The sequence below is a fragment of the Dipodomys merriami genome, unplaced genomic scaffold, assembly GCF_024711535.1.
Source record: "Dipodomys merriami isolate MVZ:Mamm:240054 unplaced genomic scaffold, mDipMer1.0.p SCAF_1342, whole genome shotgun sequence".
NCBI classification, from domain to species: Eukaryota; Metazoa; Chordata; class Mammalia; order Rodentia; family Heteromyidae; genus Dipodomys; species Dipodomys merriami.
In genome coordinates, this window is record NW_027202652.1 from 173,234 (window position 1) to 182,747 (window position 9,514).

The following is a 9,514-nucleotide window of genomic DNA, read 5'->3' on the forward strand; positions in this document are numbered from 1 at the left end:
AAGCTAGCTTTGAAACTTAATCCTAAAATCTCAGCCTGCTGATGAGTTAGGATTACAAGCATAACCCAACAGTGCCAGCTATATTTTCTGATTTATCTTGCAATAAAAATAAAAAGATTGGGGGGGAGGGGGGAGGCTGGGAAGGGATGTGAAGGGTAAACAAAGGAGGAGGCTGCAATGCTTGGTAAGAAATGTACGCATTATCCTGCCCACGTAATTGTAACTCCTCTGTACAGTATGTTCACAAATAAAATTAAATTAAATTTAAAAAAATAAAATAAAAAGATTGTTTTCAAAATACATACTTGGGAGGGAACAAGGGAGAGGCTCTGCTAGTACTGTTGACTCTAGCCGTTTTTGTCTTATGCTACAGCTGCAGGGCAGGCCACATGGGCAGGGTGTGGTTCAGGCACAGGCTCATCCTGCCTAGAACAAGGAGGTAAAAATGAGGTGTACATAGTTCTGACAATAGCTAGTGGTCTTGTTTGGCCTTCTAGTGTAGAGAGCAGAAGGAAATAAAATGAGGAAATAATAGTTGAGGGCACAGTATGTAATCTCATTATGCCATGACAAGATATTTGTTCTTAACCTGTCAAGCAAAAGAGAAAAGGTATATGTTTCTCATCAAGGATAGATACCACCTCAGTGGTCACTTCTCAGTCCTCTTTGCAAACAAATCCCAATTTTGTCTCATCATCCATTCTGTTGGTTTCTGTGTTTACATGGGATGTCTGGTGCTGCAACTGCCAACTTGGGATGATGAACTTTAGCCTGTGGAGAATATACTCAGTATGGTCAATTCAAAAGATGGTAGGAATATAAATATAAGAAGACAGACTAGGTGCCAGTGGCTCAGGCCTGTAATCCTATCTACTCAGGAAGCTGAGATCTGAGGATCATGGTTCAAAGCCAGCCCAGGCAGGAAAACCTGTGAAACTCTTATCTCCAATAAACCACCAGAAAATCAGAAGTGGCCCTGTGGCTAAAGTGGTAGAGTGCTAGCCTTGAGCTGAGTTGCTCAGGGACAAAGCCCAGGCCCAGAGTTCAAGCCCCATGGCTCACAAAACAAAAGACAAAAAAAGAAGACAGTACTGAGCCACTGAATTAATGAATTCTACCGTCTCCCTTGTGCTATGGTTATTATTTTTTTTCTTTTTTTTTTGCCAGGGCTGAGGACTGAACTCAGGGCCTTGCACACGTGCCAGGCTTGCACCCTTCCCCTGGATAACCCCCCAGCCCCACTGTGGTTATTATTATGTGAAATAATAAATCTTCCTCTCACTGAAATGAGTTAGGCCTTCTAAAATTACACCTAAAAGCAACCAAAATTATGCTTGAGTCCTAAGGGAAAATAAAAGGCATCTAGAAGTAATACAAGAAGAAAAATATAGGTTAAAAAAATAAAATAAAGGCTAAAATGCATTATGTGCGTAGGGCTCTGAAAAATCTCCCAGGCCTGAAGAAACTCACCTGGAGTTTCAGAAGCCAGCTCCAATTTACATTTAACCATCTAAGTCTAGTTGCTATCAAGTTCTTAGAGGCAGTGATCCCTGAGAAGAGGAAGAAAAATGAAAGGGAAATAAAATTGAACAACTGCCAGTGGAGAAACCAGCTTTACATGATCCATTTCCTTCCAGGGAATCTCTATTTGTCTGAAGAGAATTTCTTCATCAGATCCCTGGCCCCAAGTCAGAGACAGGTATATGAGGAGGAGACAGGACAGGGCAGCCTAAGATGGACAGTGACTCATCTGGAATGGAAGAAAGAGCTAGCATGTGGCAGAGACTGAGCCCAAAGCTAAGCCTGACTCGATCCAGAACCTTCCCAATGCACTGTCATGCCAGAAATGAAAGCCAAGCTGCAAAGCCACCAAGAGCTGCTTCTAAGCCATTCTGAAAAGTGCCCACATTCACCCAGGCGTCTCACCAGAGACCCCAGGTATAGTCCAGCAGAGCACTTGAAAGCAGAAACCCAAGAAGCAAAGCAGGTGGCCTGCATCCAAATTCAAGAAATGTAACTCACTCAATTGTCACTGTGGCCAGGCCTGAGATTTCCAGTCAGTCCCCTACACTCTAGCCTGAGGACAGTACCTATTAGGATGAGACCATATAAGACATGGATGAAGGCCCTGTCTGACTGCCACTGCCATTAAGAACAGCATTATAGATGGGTGCCCATGGCGCATGCCTGTAATCCTAATCAGGATGCTGAGATCTGAGGACCATGCTGTGAAGCCATCCTAGGCAGAAAAGTCAATGAGGCTCCTTATCTCCAATAAAGCAACAAAAAAGCCAGAAGTGGAGCTATGACTCAAGTAGCAGAGTGCTAACCTTGAGCAAAAAGCTGAGGGACAACTTCTAGGATGGTGGTGTGGGGAAAGACTAATACCACAAGCCCCTTTAGGACAGGTGCTCTCACTTATGCCCATTTCCTTCAGAGCATTGCATAGCCCTCACCTTACTGACTTGCCTCTCCCTGTTTTAACACAGGATATTCACTTGGCCAGTCTATCTTGCAGCATCCCTAGCAAAGCAGCTTTTTCTCTGGGGTTTAACCAAGGAGCCAATACTGTCTGTGATTGGTTAACTGTGCACAGTCCAGAATCAATGATACCTGGGGTCCATCTGGCTTGGCCATCTACTGTTGTAGCTTACAGCGTATTGTTCAACACTTCTGTTTTCTTATAATAGTTCTTGCTCATGGGTCCTAACGGTCACAATAAAATAACTAATAGGGTTACTTGTGTACACACACACACACACACACACCACTGCAACAGTACTACAAGGGAAACAAGGCAACTCAACAGGGAGCTTCAGGATTCAAACATCTACCACATCCTAAGTATTTCCTGTTCCTTCTTAAGTAATTATTAATATTATTCCTATTTTGGTGCAAGTACTGGAGAGTGAACTCAGAGCTGGGACACTGAGCCCCACTCAACTGGGGACTGAACTATCCCTAAGCTTTTTTGTTTTTGTTTTTTGTTTTGGGTCTGGTCATGGGGCCTGAACTCTGGGCCTGTGCACTGTCCCTTAGCTCTTCAGATCAAGGCTAGCACTCTACCACTTGAGCCACAGCACCACTTCTGGCTTTTTTCTTTTATTACTTATGTGGTGCTGAGGAATGGAACTAGGGCCTCATGCATGCAAGACAAGCGCTCTACCACTGAGCCACCTTCCTAGCCCCTCCTTAAGCTTTTTCTGCTCGAGGCTAGTGCTCTACCACTTGAGCCACAGCACCACTTCTGGCTTTTTTCTTTTTTTACTTATGCGATGCTGAGGAATGGAACCAGGGCCTCATGCATGCAAGACAAGCGCACTACCACTGAGCCACCTTCCTAGCCCTTCCTTAAGCTTTTTCTGCTCGAGGCTAGTGCTATACCATTTGAGCCATACCTCCAGTTCTGGCTTTTTGCAGGTTAATTGGAGATAAAGAGCCTCACAGACTTTTCTTTCCAGGCTGGCTTCAAACCAGGACCCTCAGATCTCAGACTCCTGAATTGCTAGGATTACAGTGGTGAGCCACCCGCACCTGGGTACAATCTGTTTTTTGAATGTTTTTTTGAATGTTTTTTATATCTATTAGATATGGAGATTAGGAATCTCTGCTGCTCTCTTTTTTTCTTAGCTGTATTTTCTTTTTCTTAGCCCCTTCCTTAAATGATTCTTTATTATTTATTTATTTATTTATTTTTATTTATTTATTTTTTGGTCAGGGGTCCTGAACTCTGAGCTTGGGCACTATCCCGCAGCTCTTCAGCTCAAGGCAAGTGCTCTACTGCTTGAGTCACAGTGCCACTTCTGGGTTTCTAGTGGTTTATTGGAGATGAGAGCATCATGGACTTTCCTGCCTGGGCTGGCTTTGAACCATGATCCTCAGATCTCAGCCTCCTGAGTAGCTAGGATTACAGGTATGAGCCACTGGCGCCCAGCCCTTAAACAATTGATTCCCTATCTGGTAAGAGGAACAATGATTTCACCTCCTAATGAGTAGGTTGTCACAGATAGCAGTCTGTGAGCATGAGACCTGGCATATAATAACTACTTACTGAAACAGGCATGACCTGTAAGGGCAGAAAGAAAAGGAGCTAATGAAGGGGACTCCAGGAGTACAAGGCAGCTCTTCTCTGATAACACTAAGAGCTCCCAGAGGTCAGGGATAGAATCCTCAGATCTATGACCCCACATGGACAATAGGCTGATTCTCTACATATCTGATTTCACAGCGATCTTAGTACCAAGAGTGGCTCCTTTGTGCCAGGACAGGAAGGAAGGAAGAGGACGGGGGGGCCATAGACAGGCAGCTCCTGAAACAGATCACCAGGTGACAAAATGAAGACAAGAGTATAATCAGGAGACCATCACATCCTCTGCAAGCTTCTCCCACCAGAGGCCAGCAGCAGAGGAAGGCAGACAGCCCACTGTGGGTGAACATGAGCACCACACTGGGAAGGCCCAGAATGGTGAACCAAAGAAATATAGGAAGGGGAGAGCTTTGGAGATGTATATCAGCTCTGACTTTTACCAATCTTGAGATTGCTCCTCATGGTCCTCAATTTCCTTATCTGTACAAGGTGGAAAATTATCATCTTGATCAAATACAAGGACAGGGGAGCCCTTGTTCCAAAGAGAGACATAAATGGTAGTCATGTTATGGAGATTTTTTTTCTGAAGGTAAAAACTAACCTCCTAGCCAGATACTAGTGGCTAATACCTGAAATCCTAGCTACTCAGGAGGCTAAGATCTGAGGATCATGGTTTTCAGCCAGCTCAGAAAGAAAGGTAAGTCTTTGAGACACATAGCTCCAAATAACCACCAAAAAGCCAGATGTGGAGCTGGGACTCAAGTGGTAGAACACCAGCCTTGAGGAAAAACAAACAAACAAAATCTCCTGGCCTTGCATTTAAGACCTAGCCCTGCATTCAAGCCCTAGGATCCGCAAGAAGGAAAAAAGGAGGAAAAAAAAAAAAACTCTCCTCAAACAAGAATACAAGCTAAGAGGTTTTCAGCTGAATGCAACTAAAATAAAAATGGGAGAGCCCGTTGTTTCCTGAGGATGACTATTTATGAGGCCAATTTCATTTTCAAGTGCTAATGAGTCCCCAAAGCAGACCCATGTACAGCCTGGAGTCCAGAAGAGTGGGAAGACACCCAACCCAAACTTTGTGGAAGCTCCAAGGACACTTGTGGCGCTCAATCAGAGTGTAATGATCAGAGCAATAATCTAAATAATGAACAAGATAAAGTGTGGTGGAGGGGAGGAGAGAGAAGATACAGGTGGAAAGGAATAGTACTTAAGTTTTTTGTATTTCCTCAAGACAAACTTCTGTCTGGAATAGATTAATTCCATCTATATATTAATGTGGATTACTAATTAATGAGTTAAAAATGCTTTCAACACAAGAAGTGCTAAGAAAATGCTTAAAAATAATGAGTCTCTGGGTATGTCTCCAAAAGAAATATGCTAGCTTCTGTAATTTTCTCTCTCTCTTGTAACATTTAAAATGTTATGGTTTGCCAGGCATTGGTGGCTCCTGCCTGTAATCCCAGCTACTCAGGAGGCTGAGATCTGAGAACCGAGGTTCAAAGCCATCCCAGGAAGGAAAGTCCGTGTGACTACTATCTCCAATAAACCACTAGAAAACCTGAAGTGGCACTGTGGCTCAAGCAGTAGAGTTCTCGCCTTGAGCTGAAGAGCACAAGGACAGTGTCCCAGCCCAGAGTTCAAGCCTCACAACCAACCAAAAAAAAATATTATGGTTTGAAGGAAATGGAAGGGAATCATGGAAATTCACTTAAAGCACAAAATCAGGAAATTGGAAAGCCTGGTCAGGTAACTAACTTCCTTGAAGTCCTATGAACACTATCAATGCACATTCCCCAGTGCGCTGAGAGCGCTGTTGCACACATCTGAGCTGCAGTTCATTCTTGGGATACTTGAGCATAGATGATGTCTTGAGTGTCTTCATAGCCCTGCCACACAACACTTTACCAGGTGCACAGCAAACAGTCAATAATATGTTACATCACCAGGTCTTCTCAAAAGAGATGGGCATGCCTAACTATGCAGGAAGCTGAGATCTAAGGATAGAAGTTCAAATCCAACACAAACAGAAACATCAAAGAGACCCTTACCTCTAATGCATCAGCAAAACCCTAAATTGGAGGTATGGCTTAAGTGGTAGAGTACCAGCCTTGAATGAAAAAGCTAAAGGACAGCACCCAGGCATTGAGTTTAAGCTCTAGTACTGACACAGAAAGAGATAGATTGGGAGGTGGGGGGGGGGGGGGAGTAAAGTTTAAAAAAGGAAGAAAAAGATTTTTGGCATTGGAGAACTATGAAGGCCCACGGACTAGGTGATCAAGGTCAAATTGACAGTGAAAATACATCAACTTTGTGCTAAGAATGGCATTTACTTCTCTGGTTTTCTCCTCCCAAATCCATGAACTTCAATCTAAAATCAAAAACACATGAGATGAATCCCAACAGATTCTAAAGCATGTCTGACTAGGGCTCCTCAAAACCATCCAAGCTGCCCCCAAACAAGGGCAGTGTCAGAAGCTGTCACAGCCAAGAGGAGCCCAAGAAGCCATAGCAACTCAATGTGAAGAGGTTTCCTGGAAGGATTTTACAGAAGTAGAAACAAGCCTGAGAAGACCCAGAGCCCAGCTAAAGTCTCACAGACAGAGCAGGAACCCCAACCTTCCCTCATATCCACTTGGTGAAAAGATTCTCACTGACAAGCTGATGATGCTTTCTTTACATGTACAGTGACAAGACCTTTGTAAATTTGTCACTGAAATGCAATTCTCAGAAGTGGTGCTGTGCCTCAAGAGGTAGAGCGCTGACCTTAAGCTGAAGAGCACAGGGACAGCGCTCAGGCAAAGAGTTTAAGCCTCACGACCACCACCAAAACAACCAAAAAACAACTAATAATCCTAAAATGCAATTCTCCTTCTCTGGAAACCCCAACTTCTCTTGAACACAAGTCCTGTATAATTTGGCACTGAAGCACCTCATGGACCTCAGAGCATCATGTAGCGAGAGTCAAAACTGAGGCCCAAAGTGGGAGCCAGTGTTTTCCCAATTTCTAGTTTAGGATCTGGTGCTCTACTTGGGCTGATGCTTCAACACTGGCCAGATCCAAAACTCTCCCTTCTATCCTGCACACACCAAGAACCAGTTTAGGACTCTGGGATAAATTCAAAGACCAGCTTCTGGTCTTTGCTAGCATTGTGGCTGGTGTGGTGCAAGGACATATGTGTGGAAAGTGGTTTGGTATTTAGCTACATGTCCTTTTGCCATGGGACACTATGCCAGGGCCACACAGAAAGTCCATCCCTGGCAGGGTAAGGATCCAGACATAAACACACAGCTTTCAAGGGGCTAGGAAGGTGGCTCAGTAATAGAGTGCTTGCCTCACATGCATGAGAACTTGGGTTCAATTCCTCAGCACCACATAAACAGAAAAAGCTGGAAGCAGCAAGTGGTAGAGTGCTGGCCTTGAGCTGAAGAGCTAAGGGACAGCACCCAGGTCCAGGGTTCAAATACCAAGACTGGAAAAAAAACACAAAAACAAACAACCACCACCACAACAAACAAAAACAGCTTCCAACTAGGGTGTGTGGAAAAGGCAAAGTTCTGCAGGCTGGCGAGGTGGCTGCATTTCCTTCCCCTGTGTGGGCCCCATCCATCAGCCTCCCTGAGGGATCTCAGCTACTTGTAGGGCACATTTTCTAAATGTGAACCTGTTTTTCTTATGAGAATCAAAGTGCTCCAACTAACTGCAAGATCATAAATACTCAAAAGTGACTGTTAATAGCAGTGGCAGTTTGCAAAATACCAAATGGCAGCAAGAAGTGGATGTCATAACTTACTTCTTTGCTCTCCCATGTTCACAGAGGTGTTATGCAGGGTGTTTTTTTTTTCCTGGTGGTTCTCTTTTTTGTTTTGTTTTTTAAGTGATGAGATCTTCTTTCAAGTAGGTTCACAGGGGCTCCCTGGGACTTCAGGCAGATACTAAAAAGAAAACCAAAGAAGCCTACAATTCCAAGCCTAAAAGCTAATTTAAAAAATATGCCTAATATCCCAATGCTAGTGGCGCATACCTGTAATCCTAGCTACTCAGGAGGCTAAGATCATTAAATTATGGTTCATGGCCAATGCAGGCAGGGAAATCTATGAGACTCTTATCTCTAATTAACTAGAAAGAAATGTAGGAAGTAGAGGTATAGCTTTCGTGGTATAGCACCAGCCCTGCATGAAAGAAGCTAAGTTTACCATTCTTTTACACATGAAAAAAATCAGGTCCCAAAAGGTCATTTGTCCAGGCCACTCAGCTACAGGACAAATTGGGAGATGTGAACAGAAGGTATCTAACTTTAGAACTCAGGGCATGGCTCTCACCCTGCTACATTCCCAGTCAAAGCAGACCAAAGAAGGATGGAGGACCTCAGCAAAAACCATCCCTGTGGCCATGTATTGTGGTACTCAGGAAACAGAGGCAAGAAGAACACTAAGAGTATGAGGTAAACATGGGCTACATAGACAGATCCTGTCTTAGAAAAACAATCCTTGTGCACAGGAGCAGCCTAGGGACTATGTGAGTATCACATTATGGGAACCTGTCATTATTAGCTCAATGAACAAAAGGATAAACTTTTAGAAAATAGCCAAGATCCCTATATGAAATGGTGGACATAGAGGCCTAGTTTTGCCACCCACTGTCTTTTTGGCCTTTGTTCCTTTATCACTTAAATGGTGCAAATACCACCTTCTCATTGTTAAGACAATTTTGGTGAGCTCACATATGTGAAAAGTTCTTTGAAAAACACAAAGTGCTGTATAAATTGTGTTATTAATGAAAATCTCTAAAAATTAAGTCAAGTTGCTAAAATTCATTCTCTCAGATCCCTTTTCCAGAGGCAGAAAGTGAGGTGAAAAGAGATGAAAATAACTTGCCTAAAGTTCCAACATTGAGAAGGAATGTCACATACATGGCAGGAGGTCTGGAGTGTCATTTGTTCTTCCTGCCCTCCAGTCCATCCTGTTTACCACTGCACACACACATGCAAATACACACACACACACACACACACACACACACACACACACACACACTCCCCTCTTTAGCAAACAAAGGTGCTGGGCAAGTAATTGCTAGGCCTCAGAAGGAGGACACTAGCACTTCTAGTGTCACTGCTGTGACCTTTGACCAAGAGGAGAACTTTCAGCACTAGAACAGAGCTTCTCCCATACAGATAACATTGGGGAGAGCAGAGGGTCAGCAGCCCAGTACTACTGCCAACAGTAAGGAAATAACTCCAAGTTCCTCGTACTTGCAGAATCCTACACACTAGACCATTTTCCTCGGTCCCCATCTCCTCTATTTTCTGACATTCAGTAACATTGTAGAAGGATAAGTTACAGAATCCTACAATCAGGGTTCATAGGAACTCAGATCCTAAGGATTGCCTACTCTAACTCCTCCCATCTGGCATTCCAATTTCC

General features: G+C 43.7%; 1 protein-coding gene across 24 annotated transcripts in view; it reads right to left on the reverse strand.

The window, feature by feature from the left end:
• Window positions 1-9,508, reverse strand: part of LOC138825117 (protein FAM114A2-like) — a 142,370-nt gene extending 132,862 nt beyond the window's left edge. For all 24 annotated transcript variants that reach the window (XM_070019532.1, XM_070019533.1, XM_070019531.1 and 21 more), the window contains exon 1: window positions 7,882-9,508. The gene's annotated coding sequence lies outside the window, so the exon portion shown is untranslated. The remainder of the gene's footprint in view (window positions 1-7,881) is intronic.
• Window positions 9,509-9,514: the final 6 nt, after the last annotated feature.